This window comes from Triturus cristatus, chromosome 11 (genome assembly GCF_964204655.1).
Source record: "Triturus cristatus chromosome 11, aTriCri1.1, whole genome shotgun sequence".
Classification (NCBI taxonomy): domain Eukaryota; kingdom Metazoa; phylum Chordata; class Amphibia; order Caudata; family Salamandridae; genus Triturus; species Triturus cristatus.
Window position 1 is genome coordinate 36,655,718 of NC_140594.1, and position 13,816 is coordinate 36,669,533.

Genomic DNA, 13,816 nt, shown 5'->3' on the forward strand with positions numbered 1-13,816 from the left:
TCAAGCATTCTTGCTCTTTGGATTAGAAACATTGTGTGCTGAACTTCTGACCTCTCTGCTCACACCAGTGTTCCATGACCTGTTGCTATGGTAGCAGGCAGAAGTAATGTTGGGGGTTGGGATCTTTTGGAAAGGGTTGAAATTTGCAACCAATAGAAATGTGTGTTTCCATTTGAAAAAATGTGGGAAACACTGTGATTTGAAGTTAACATGTATATGTGTGAAAAAAGAGAGGGAAACTTTGCCATTTACTGGTTCTGGTGAGAGGAGAGAGGTGTACACCTCAGAGATTCTGGCTCTGATAATCTGCTGTTTGAGTGCCACATTTTTTTCTCAACTAACTACTTTTAAAGGTGAGTTATGAATTTGAGAGGGGATGTATGTGGTGCATTTTGATAAAAATATTAGAAATGTGATCCTTATTTTAAAGTTGTGTTTTACATTTTATGTTTTGGAAGATATTTAACTGCCTTGAACATGTCACATATTATGGAGTATGTCTTCACCATAAGTTGAGGTGTTCTGGTATCACCCAGCAATACTGTTTTGTGCCTAGAATCACACCATGAGTCTGTCTGCACACAGGAATTCTTCTCAGAGATTTAATTCGTGTTGCTCTTGCTCTGTTAGACTTGCACTCGCAGGAAAGGGGCAGCTTGTTTTCTTGAACTGTGATGGTTAGCATTCAGCAGAAATCACTATCTCACAAATGAGAGGCAAATGCTAACACATTTGAAATTAGCATGGTACATTTTCCTTCCACTTTTAAAGTTGTATTTTACATTTTATGTTAAGGAAGATATTTAACTGCCTTGAACTTGTAAGATATTATGGAGTATGCCTTCACCATAAGTTAAGGGGTTCTGGTATCACCTAGCAATACTGTTTTGTGCCTAGAATCACACCATGAGTCTGTCTGCACACAGGAATTCTTCTCAGAGATTTAATTTGTGTTGCTCTTGCGCTGTTAGACTTGCACTCGCAGGAAAGGGGCAGCTTGTTTTCTTGAACTGTGATGGTTAGCATTCAGCAGAAATCACTATCTCACAAATGAGAGGCAAATGCTAACACATTTGAAATTAGCATGGTACATTTTCCTTCCACTTTTAAAGTTGTGTTTTACATTTTATGTTAAGGAAGATATTTAACTGCCTTGAACCTGTAAGATATTATGGAGTATGTCTTCACCATAATTTAAGGTGTTCTGGTATCACCCTGCAATACTGTTTTGTGCCTAGAATCACACCATGAGTCTGTCTGTACACAGGAATTCTTCTCAGAGATTTAATTCATGTTGCTCTTGCTCTGTTAGACTTGCCTTTGCAGGAAAGGGGCAGCTTGTTTTCTTGAACTGTGATGGTTAGCATTCAGCAGAAATCAATATCTCACAAATGAGAGCCAAATGCTAACACATTTGAGATTAGCATGGTACCTTTTCCTTCCACTTTTAAAGTTGTGTTTTACATGTTATGTTTTGGAAGATATTTAACTGCCTTGAACATGTCAGATATTATGGAGTATGTCTTCACCATAAATTAAGGTGTTCTGGTATCACCCGGCAATACTGTTTTGTGCTTAGAATCACAACATGAGTCTGTCTGCACACAGGAATTCTTCTCAGAGATTTAATTCGTGTTGCTCTTGCTCTGTTAGACTTGCACTCGCAGGAAAGGGGCAGCTTGTTTTCTTGAACTGTGATGGTTAGCATTCAGCAGAAATCACTATCTCACAAATGAGAGGCAAATGCTAACACATTTGAAATTAGCATGGTACATTTTCCTTCCACTTTTAAAGTTGTATTTTACATTTTATGTTAAGGAAGATATTTAACTGCCTTGAACTTGTAAGATATTATGGAGTATGACTTCACCATAAGTTAAGGGGTTCTGGTATCACCTAGCAATACTGTTTTGTGCCTAGAATCACACCATGAGTCTGTCTGCACACAGGAATTCTTCTCAGAGATTTAATTTGTGTTGCTCTTGCGCTTTTAGACTTGCACTCGCAGGAAAGGGGCAGCTTGTTTTCTTGAACTGTGATGGTTAGCATTCAGCAGAAATCCCTATCTCACAAATGAGAGGCAAATGCTAACACATTTGAAATTAGCATGGTACATTTTCCTTCCACTTTTAAAGTTGTGTTTTACATTTTATGTTAAGGAAGATATTTAACTGCCTTGAACCTGTAAGATATTATGGAGTATGTCTTCACCATAATTTAAGGTGTTCTGGTATCACCCTGCAATACTGTGTTGTGCCTAGAATCACACCATGAGTCTGTCTGTACACAGGAATTCTTCTCAGAGATGTAATTCATGTTGCTCTTGCTCTGTTAGACTTGCCTTTGCAGGAAAGGGGCAGCTTGTTTTCTTGAACTGTGATGGTTAGCATTCAGCAGAAATCAATATCTCACAAATGAGAGCCAAATGCTAACACATTTGAGATTAGCATGGTACCTTTTCCTTCCACTTTTAAAGTTGTGTTTTACATTTTATGTTTTGGAAGATATTTAACTGCCTTGAACATGTCAGATATTATGGAGTATGTCTTCACCATAAGTTAAGGTGTTCTGGTATCACCCGGCAATACTGTTTTGTGCTTAGAATCACAACATGAGTCTGTCTGCACACAGGAATTCTTCTCAGAGATTTAATTTGTGTTGCTCTTGCTCTGTTGGACTTGCACTTGCAGGAAAGGGGCAGCTTGTTTTCTTGAACTGTGATGGTTAGCATTCAGCAGAAATCACTATCTCACAAATGAGAGGCAAATGCTAACACATTTGAAATTAGCATGGTACATTTTCCTTCCACTTTTAAAGTTGTGTTTTACATTTTATGTTAAGGAAGATATTTAACTGCCTTGAACTTGTAAGATATTATGGAGTATGTCTTCACCATAAGTTAAGGTGTTCTGGTATCACCCAGCAATACTGTTTTGTGCCTAGAATCACTCCATGAGTCTGTCTGCACACAGGAATTCTTCTCAGAGATTTAATTTGTGTTGCTCTTGCTCTGTTAGACTTGCACTCGCAGGAAAGGGGCAGCTAGTTTTCTTGAACTGTGATGGTTAGCATTCAGCAGAAATCACTATCTCACAAATGAGAGGCAAATGCTAACACATTTGAAATTAGCATGGTACATTTTCCTTCCACTTTTAAAGTTTTGTTTTACATTTTATGTTAAGGAAGATATTTAACTGCCTTGAACCTGTAAGATATTATGGAGTATGTCTTCACCATAATTTAAGGTGTTCTGGTATCACCCAGCAATACTGTTTTGTGCCTAGAATCACACCATGAGTCTGTCTGTACACAGGAATTCTTCTCAGAGATTTAATTCGTGTTGCTCTTGCTCTGTTAGACTTGCACTTGCAGGAAAGGGGCAGCTTGTTTTCTTGAACTGTGATGGTTAGCCTTCAGCAGAAATCAATATCTCACAAATGAGAGCCAAATGCTAACACATTTGAGATTAGCATGGTACATTCTCCTTCCACTTTTAAAGTTGTGTTTTACATTTTATGTTTTGGAAGATATTTAACTGCCTTGAACATGTCAGATATTATGGTGTATGTCTTCACCATAAGGTAAGGTGTTCTGGTATCACCCAGCAATACTGTTTTGTGCTTAGAATCACAACATGAGTCTGTCTGCACACAGGAATTCTTCTCAGAGATGTATTTGTGTTGCTCTTGCTCTGTTAGACTTGCACTTGCAGGAAAGGGGCAGCTTGTTTTCTTGAACTGTGATAGTTAGCATTCAGCAGAAATCACTATCTCACAAATGAGAGGCAAATGCTATCACATTTGAAATTAGCATGGTTCATTTTCCTTCCACTTTTAAAGTTGTGTTTTACATTTTATGTTAAGAAAGATATTTAACTGCCTTGAACTTGTAAGATATTATGGAGTATGTCTTCACCATAAGTTAAGGTGTTCTGGTATCACCCAGCAATACAGTTTTGTGCCTAGAAACACATCATGAGTCTGTCTGCACACAGGAATTCTTCTCAGAGATTTAATTTGTGTTGCTCTTGCTCTGTTAGACTTGCACTCGCAGGAAAGGGGCAGCTTGTTTTCTTGAACTGTGATGGTTAGCATTCAGCAGAAATCACTATCTCACAAATGAGTGGCAAATGTGAACACATTTGAAATTAGCATGGTACATTTTCCTTCCACTTTTAAAGTTGTGTTTGACATTTTATGTTAAGGAAGATATTTTACTGCCTTGAACATGTCAGATATTATGGCGTATGTCTTCACCATAAGTTAAGGTGTTCTGGTATCACCCAGCAATACTGTTTTGTGCCTAGAATCACACCATGAGTCTGTCTGCACACAGGAATTCTTCTCAGAGATTTAATTTGTGTTGCTCTTGCTCTGTTAGACTTGCACTTGCAGGAAAGGGGCAGCTTGTTTCTTGAACTGTGATGGTTAGCATTCAGCAGAAATCACTATCTCACAAATGAGAGGCAAATGCTAACACATTTGAAATTAGCATGGTACATTTTCTTTCCACTTTTAAAGTTGTGTTTTACATTTTATGTTAAGGAAGATATTTAACTGCCTTGAACTTGTAAGATATTATGGAGTATGTCTTCACAATAATTTAAGGTGTTCTGGTATCACCCTGCAATACTGTTTTGTGCCTAGAATCACACCATGAGTCTGTCTGCACACAGGAATTCTTCTCAGAGATTTAATTCGTGTTGCTCTTGCTCTGTTAGACTTGCACTCGCAGGAAAGGGGCAGCTTGTTTTCTTGAACTGTGATGGTTAGCATTCAGCAGAAATCAATATCTCACAAATGAGAGCCAAATGCCAACACATTTGAGATTAGCATGGTACATTTTCCTTCCACTTATAAAGTTGTGTTTTACATTTTATGTTTTGGAAGATATTTAACTGCCTTGAACATGTCAGATATTATGGAGTATGTCTTCACCACAAGTTAAGGTGTTCTGGTATCACCCAGCAATACTGTTTTGTGCCTAGAATCACACCATGAGTCTGTCTGCACACAGGAATTCTTCTCAGAGATTTAATTCGTGTTGCTCTTGCTCTGTTAGACTTGCTCTCGCAGGAAAGGGGCAGCTTGTTTTCTTGAACTGTGATGGTTAGCATTCATCAGAAATCACTATCTCACAAATGAGAGGCACATGCTAACACATTTGAAATTAGCATGGTACATTTTCTTTCCACTCCCACAATGAGTGAGGTAGTTTTTGCATGTACAAAACTCCAATTAACCTTTACCACACATGTACTCTTACATACATCTTTGCAGTCTTCATGCAGTTGTACAAGCGTCCATGCAGATCTCTCTTGCACCTGACAATACACAGTCTCCAGAAGCACGCTCTTAGCACACAGGCAGGTGCTTCTCCTGCTGTCCCATGCTTACTATTCAGCAGTGTGTGGTATTTCAGATAGAAGTGTGTAACGCTAAAACATTCAACGTCACCAAGGCTCATTTCCTTTGCTCTACTCTAATCACTCACCCTGTAACACATGCTGATGGTCTCAAGTAGCTGTTAGGACATGTGCTCTTTTCTGCCTCTCTAAAATATAAGGAAAATGTGTCATGCTGGCATAGTAATTATCACTTACTCTACCACAGTAGTAAATGTGCTTTGAAATTGCCAAACAAAAATCGTTGTGTGCCTAGAATCACACCATGAGTCTGTCTGCACACAGGAATTGTTCTCAGACATTTAATTTGTGTTAGTGTTGTTTTGTAAGATTTGCACTCGCAGGAAAAGGGGCAGCTTGTTTTCTTCAACTGTGATGGATAGCATTCAGCAGCAATCACTATCTCACAAATGAGAGGCAAATGTTAACACATCTGAAATCAACATGGTAGATTTTCCTTCCACTCCCACAATGGGTGAGGTAGTTTTTACATGTTCAAAACTCCAATTAACCTTTACAACACATGTACGCTTACATACATCTCTGCAGTCTTCATGCAGTTGTGCAAGCGTCCATGCAGATCTGTCTTGCACCTGACAATACACAGTTTCCAGAAGCACGCTCTTAGCACACAGGCAGATGCTTCTCCTGCACTCCTATGCTTACTACTCAGCTCTGTGCGGTATTTTAGATAGCAGTGTGTAATGTTAACACATTCAACATCAGCAAGGCTCATTTCCTTTGCTCTACTCTAATCACTCACCCTGTAACACATGCTGATGGTCTCAAGTAGCTGTTAGGACATGTGCTCTTTTCTGCCTCTCTAAAATATAAGGAAAAAGTGTGAGGCTGGCATAGTAATTATCACTTACTCTACCACAGTAGTCAATGTGCTTTGAAATTGCCAAACAAAAATCGTTTTGTGCCTAGAATCACACCATGAGTCTGTATGCACACAGGAATTGATGTTAGAGATTTAATCCGTGTTGGTATTGTTCTGTCAGACTTGCAGTTGTAGGAAAGGGACAGCTCATATGATAGGATTTGGAAAGTTCAAATAAAAAATCCTAATGTATTAAAATTACATAAAGGTGTTTTTTTTTTAGTTTCTTTCGGGTATTGCTGAACAACAGTGAAATTAATTAAAGATGCCTATAAAGTCAAGAAAGAGAAAAGAACAGCAACAACATCTATATTTGAAGACAACTGGAGAAAAGAAATTAGTTGAAGAACCTCATGTTGGAAAAAAGAAAAAGTCTTCTGGTAAGCAGACTAAGGATTTTTTTAAAAATATCTTCAAACAAAGAAAAAATGTAAAAAATATAACCACTGCAAATAATTTTTCAAGTACAAAACAACAACAGAGTCGACAGAAAATACTAAAAGCTAATGTAGAATCAGAAGTAAAATGTTTCAGAGAAGAGTGATGTTAAATTTGCTAAATGATGTGAAAAAATATAAGAAGAAAACCAAATTTTATAAAAAAAAAGAAATATATTGAAACAGTTGTTGGAAAGGCTTTGGAAATAAAAAGAAAACTATTCATTTTAATTTTGAACAGGATGCGTAGATTAGAAAAATTAGTCAAAGCAATGAAGTCACAAAGCAAAAGGAAAAGAGTAGTGAAAAAAATTACTTTTGTAAAGTGTTCTTAGAAGAATGGAAGCATAGTTAAAGTACTGAACCATTTTTTAATGAAGAGAGTTATCTTCAAAGAAATAGTTTGTTGCATGCAGTTGACACCAATGGTCGAGCTTATGAAGTTAAAGATGGTTGTGTAATGGAAAAGGAGAAAATGGTTCCAAGAAATGAGGAAGAAGTGTTAGCTGATGAGGTTATGGGGAGACGTCCTAAAGCCCCAGTGTACACTTGGAATTGTAGTAGTATTTGTACTGTGCGACAGGAATCTATTGATAAATTACGTGACTTTCTAAGAGAATATAGTAAAAAGAGTGTTAAGCAGAAGATTAAGGTGCTTCAAAGACTAGATCCATGCAGAGTGAGAGAGAATACTGGTTTACAAGGACATTCTCTGGCTTGTCTATCTAGGAAAGTTTGTCGAAGTGTTTTTCCCCATTTTAGGATGCTGGCTGTACATCATACTGAAATGAGAAAGTTTGTGAGAACATTGTATTTTGCTAAAAGTCCAGCACTAAAGTTAAATGAGTTGAATAATGTTCTGTTCCGTGGATCTGTATCAGATGTAGTGAAGGTTACTGATGATATTCAGTTTTGTTACTTTGGTCCAGAGCAAGAAAGTGCAGGAAATGACACAGTTATTGAGGAAAATGTGGAAGAGAATGTAGAACTCACTGTTAGTAAAAATTTTGAAGATGAAATTACAAAATTTACTATCATCTCTAATCAAAGACCAAATATTACTTGTATTTGTTGCCGGAGAAGCCATTATAAAATTCAAACAAGGAATGTTGATCTCTATAAAAAAAGTGAAAATGAAGATAATTATAAGTGGAAGGATTTTGCAACATATATATTTCTGGAAAGTTGTTTTGATTTGGGTGAAGTTCAGCGTATTTGTAAGTACTGTTATAACAAGTTAGAAGAAAATAGAATGCCAGCTAGAGCTGTACATAATAATTTAGAATTGGTTGATATTCCTGCAGAACTTTCTGATTTAAATACGTATGAGTCTATACTCATTCAATGTGTCCATCCGTTTCAGACCATAGTGCGTATGGAGCCCAAAACAGGTAAATTACCTCCTTCGGATTTACAAAGAGGTTTAAAAGGAAGAGTTGTCTATTTGCCATTGGATTTGAAAAAAAATATGGAAACAATTGATGCAGATAGTTTTGAAACTGAACCATTAGTTATTCTGGTTAATGGTGTACCTACAAAGAATAAGAAAATTTGGCAGGAGCTGGTAGATGTACGAAAAGTACAAAGAGCAAATTTATATTTGAAAAGAAATAATAAATGGTATGAAACAATTTATATGGATGAAGATGAAGAAGAATTACTAGCAGACACAGGAATACTAACTGGGCAAATTGAAAAAGTGGATAAGTCAAAAGAAGAAGAAATTTATGAACATTTCAGCATACATCCTCTTCATTCTAAAGAAGTTATGGGAAACACTATTGATCTGTTTCAGATGAAAAAAGCACAAGGAACTCCCGTGAGTGTATAGGAGGAGAGCTTGGAAGCTCGTTGTTTTCCCCAGCTGTTTCCTACAGGAAAAGGTGGATGATATGATGAACGTCCAGTACAGATTCCTGCTTCTGAGTATCGGACTACAAGATTATATGCAGAAGATCCAAGATTTCGTCAAAGTATTCCTTATTTGTTCCATCTTTTATTTGAAAGTGACTTGTCTGCACTATCTTATGCAGTAAATCACATTTTGAAAACTGGAGTACATCTACATAATGTGTCTGCAAAGGATTTTATGAACAAAGTGCAACAGCGAGATGATCATTTGGAATCTCAATTGATTAATTTAATGGCTTGTCAACGTGGAACTAATGAATATTGGTACCGACGCCATGGAGAATTGAAATGTATGTTACGGAATTTAGGAACTCCTACATGGTTTCTCACCCTAAGCTGTGCTGAGTACGCTTGGGATGATTTACTGGATTTTCTTCGAGAGGCAAATTCAAATATTGAAAACATCCAATACAAGACAGCAGGAGAATTGTGTTCATTGGATCCGATTAATGTATGCAGATATTTCAATCATAGATTTGAGGCTATGATGTCCTTCATCTGCAATAAAACAAATCCACCTCTTGGAGAAGTTGTGGATTTCTTTTGGAGAAAAGAGTACCAAGCAAGAGGTGCTCCACATATTCATATGCTGTTGTGGATCAAGGATGCACCCAAATTTGGAACAGATGCTGATGAAGCAGTTTTATCTTTCATTGAAGAATATGCAACATGTGCTATACCTAAAAGCACAGAAGAAAAAAACTTAAAAGAGCAAGTTTTATGTTTCCAAAGTCATCGGTGTGGAAAATACTGTCGACGAAAGTACAAGAGTAAAGATAAATTCTACACAAAATGTCGATTTGGATTTCCACAACCTGTTCTTTCAAAAGGAAGAGTAAACAGTTTTATGTCAGCTGTGTGACATACTATTACAAGAAAATCGCCTAAGAATACCTATAACCTAAGAAGAAAAGAAGAGTCAAAATATATAAATGACTACAACCCAGTCATTTTATCCATGTGGAATGCTAACATGGATATTCAATATGTAGCTGACAATTCTATTGCTGTTGCTTGGTATGTCACATCTTACATCACAAAATCTGAGAAAACGGAATTGAAAGAAATGTGGGAAGAAATTTCTCACGAGAAGACTGTTAGTAAAAAGCTATACAATTTCAGTTTAAAGATGTTATCGCATCGAGAAATTGGATACTACGAATGCTCAGATAGGTTATCATCTGCAAGTCTGTACTCCAAATCCAGAAGAATAATTTGGGTAAGTTTAGGCCTTGCAGGAATGCAAAATCGGGTACAGAAATCTATTCGAAAAATTGAATATTTAGCTGAGTACGAACCAGAAAGTACAGACATTTTAAGAACAAACATGTTGGACACATATTACCCACAAAGAAGTCATCATCTTGAGAAGATGTGTCTCTATGAAGTACTGCAGAACTATATTTTTAAACGGAATGCCACAGAAGACATCAACAATGGAAAATATAAAGTCACTGGTGAGGAAGGATGTTTGGTGAAGCAAACAAAAGGAAGTTTGATTAATTACCGGAAGCTGAGTTGCGACACTCCTGACAAAAAGGAATTTTACTACTTGGCACTTTTACAGCTGTTTAAACCATGGCGTTCAGAGGACGAACTACTTGGAGATTTTCAGAGCTATGAAGATTCCTTTAATGCTTGCAAAGATAGCATAGAATGCAGTACTTTCACAACTTATGTTCAAATGTTAAATGAAGAAATTGAACAAGAAGCAACAATTGCAGCTGAAGTAGCTAGAGACAGTTCTCAAGACAGTCAAAGTTCTTGGACGTTCAGTCAAGATCCTCTAGGACAACCAATCATAGAAAATGAAGCTGCAATAGCCATGACTGAAGTGGAAACAGCTATGAATCAAGCTCAGGAAGATTTAATAAACTTACCAAATATGGAACAACAACTGAATGATGAACAACAACAAATTTATGAGGAAGTCAGTAAAAAAATTGATCACCGATTACTACATGAAAATAAAGAGTGCTCATGCACATCTTTTAAACCAATCAGAATGTATGTGAGTGGACAAGCACGAACTGGAAAAAGTTTCTTAATTAAAGTAATTAGAAGCTACCTACAGAACAAAACGGATTCAACTTTGTCTTGTATTGTTACTGCTCCAACTGGTTTAGAAGCGTATAACATAAAAGGAGTTACCTTACATCGTTTGCTAATGTTACCAGTAGAGCATGAGAACAAAATACAATACCACAAGCTAACAGGAGATGCATGTTTTGAAGTTTCAAGAGTATTGAAGAAAATGAAAGTACTCATTATTGATGAGGTAAGCATGGTATCAAACTTAATGCTTGCCTTTGTGCATTTAAGAATGCAGCTAATTCTAAAGACAGACTATGACGTCTTATTTGGAGGAAAACACGTCATAGTTTTTGGGGATCTTTTGCAGCTCACTCCAGTTAAAGGACAACCAGTATTTCATACACTTACACATGAAGACACGAAAAAGTTGTTAGGAAGTATAGGTAATGTGAATATTTGGACATACTTTGAGTATAAAGAACTCATTACCAATATGAGGCAAGCCAATGATGAGGATTATGCAAGTATTCTCAAAGATATCAGAATTGGACTACTCACAGAATATGGCAGAAAAGCTTTACAGAGTCGATTGCTATGTCATGTGTTTGCAACAGAACAAATAGTTCCAGAGAAAATATACAAGAAAATTGCTGAAAAAAATAATGTAATCTGCTTAATGCCAACACTACATAAATGCTCTATATTCAATCAAGAACTTTTGAAATTGGAAAATGAAGAGAATATAAAACTGGAAGTTGCGGATAAAATACAGCATGAAGGAATAACTATTATATTGACAAGCAAATTGACAACTAAATTGGATTCTCTAGAGAAAAACATCTCGAAAACAGCCGGTTTGGAAAAGAATCTTTATGTATGTATGAACTGTCGAGTAATTTTAAGACGTAATTTGGATGTAGAAAAAGGTTTAGTGAACGGAGCTATGGGTAAAGTTGTGGGTTTTGTTAATTACCAGAAAAAAGTTGGAATTGAATTTTTAAAAATAAAATTTGATCAGATTGAATAGGTTAAAGACATTTGTCGTTGTTCAGTTCGTTTCTTGCTTGTGAAAGACTTATATGTACGTAGGAAGCAGTTTCCGTTTTCTCTAGCATATGCTGTAACTATTCACAAATCTCAAGGATTAACTGTAGATAGTGCATTTGTAAACATTGGATCTACTGTGTTTAAAGAAGGTATGGCATATGTTGCTTTGTCACGCGTCAAAAAAATATCTGGTTTATTCATGATAGACTTTGATGACTCAAAAGTTAGTGCTGATGCAAACTGTGTAAATGAGTATAATAGATTAAGAAGAAGCTATGCTCCTCATTTAGGTCAGTATCCTGTGTTTGAAAAACGTGTTGTTTGTCGGAAAAGGAGATTTGAGAATATCTGTAATGAGGATGTACAGAAAAGAAAACAAAAAGAGAGTAATGTGACTGCAAGCAAAAAGAAAAAGGACACTGTTGAAGAGGTTGTTGGTTGTCATTTTGAAAATAGCTCTGGTGTCAACTGCTACGCAAATGTAGTGCTGAATGTTGTATTTTATCTTCAAATTTTGCAAGAGCAGATAATACTAAATCATGGAAAAAGATTCTGTTCTCTGCCGAGTCTCCTTTATGAGAAGCTGAGTAATGATAAAACTAAAATAGAAAGTGCTTCTGATGTTAGAAATCTTTTAGATGGATGTTCTGGATGTACACAGTGTACACAAGATGTCCAGCAAGATGCACAGGAATTTTTAATGTATATGCTTATGGTACTGGAAGATGAAGAAAATATATTTGGTGTCTCATATAAATGGGAACTTTGTTGGGAAAACTGTATGAACACATGCAGCAGTAATGTTGATTCTGAAAGGTTCATTTATTTAACATTACCAGAGAGTAAATCAGTGACTTTTAGTAAATTAGTTAAAGATGCTAATCACAAGATAGAATGTTCACAATGTAAATCAGACATGTCATCAACGTTATTTTTAATTAAATATGGACAGTATGTAATTTTAATGATGCAATGTTGTAGAGCAGATGGAACTAAATTGGAAACTTTACTAAAGAAGTTTGTAGGAAATCAATTGTCAATATCAGGTAAAACTTTTGTTGCAGTTGCAATAATTTTTCATGATGGAACTTCTATAACTTCTGGTCATTCCACAGTTTATCTTAAATGTGAAAAAGGATGGACACTGTGTAATGATTCTCAATTGATTTTCAAGCAACGTTTGCCTTATGAGTTACCAAGTTGTTACTTAATTTTTCTAAAACCGAAATTTTAGATACAAATTCCAGCATCTCAAGAAACCATTATTTCAATTTTAAAGGATTAACATTGGATATTTCACTTAAAAAGGATTTTAAAATTACCATTTGGCCTCATGAAAAGGTAAAGGTAACAATTTTGGACTTCTTTGACAGATATTATTTTGGTGTACATGCTTAAGCAGCAAGAATTACAGACGTTATTTATTGCAAATAGTTAATGTTCTTAGAAGGTATTTTTAGTATATTTGTGACATTTCTATCAAGGTCTGTTTTAGTGAGGATACATTCAGGGCTTTTTTAAACAATCTTTCAGATTGTTTTTTTTTTTGCCCGCTGTTAAATGATGAATACAATTGATATCACTATTTTCAGTGAAATTCAATACATTCTGAAAACAGCAAAAACTGCAATTAAAAAAAAACATTTAAAAATGTTGTTTCAATTTAAAACAAAGGTGGAGAACATGGAAAGGGGGTAGGGTAGAGACTTCCTGACCCCCTAGTCTTTGTCAGGGAGTCCCTGAAGGATCACAAAGGGTGAAAAAAACGATTAATTTAAAAAAAAAAGAAAAAAAAACGTGCGCGCACAGTAAAAAAAAATCGAAAAATAGTTTTTAAAAACAAGTTTTTGTGTTTAGATTTTAGGTGGCTCTAAAAAGAGCCCTTGTGTTAATGTAGGGACAGAGGAACAGAAAAACGAAAAAATGACAAAAACTATGGCCGGGTGCATGAGTGCTGCTCTATCTTCCTCTCAATGAGATCAATACTGGTTTCACCAAGAGAAATAAGAGCATGACAGTCAATGCACCGTGTATACACCCTCCGAAAAGCAGGGCGTATATCCAGAGGTAAAGAAGTAGGTGAAGGCGCCACCGCAGATG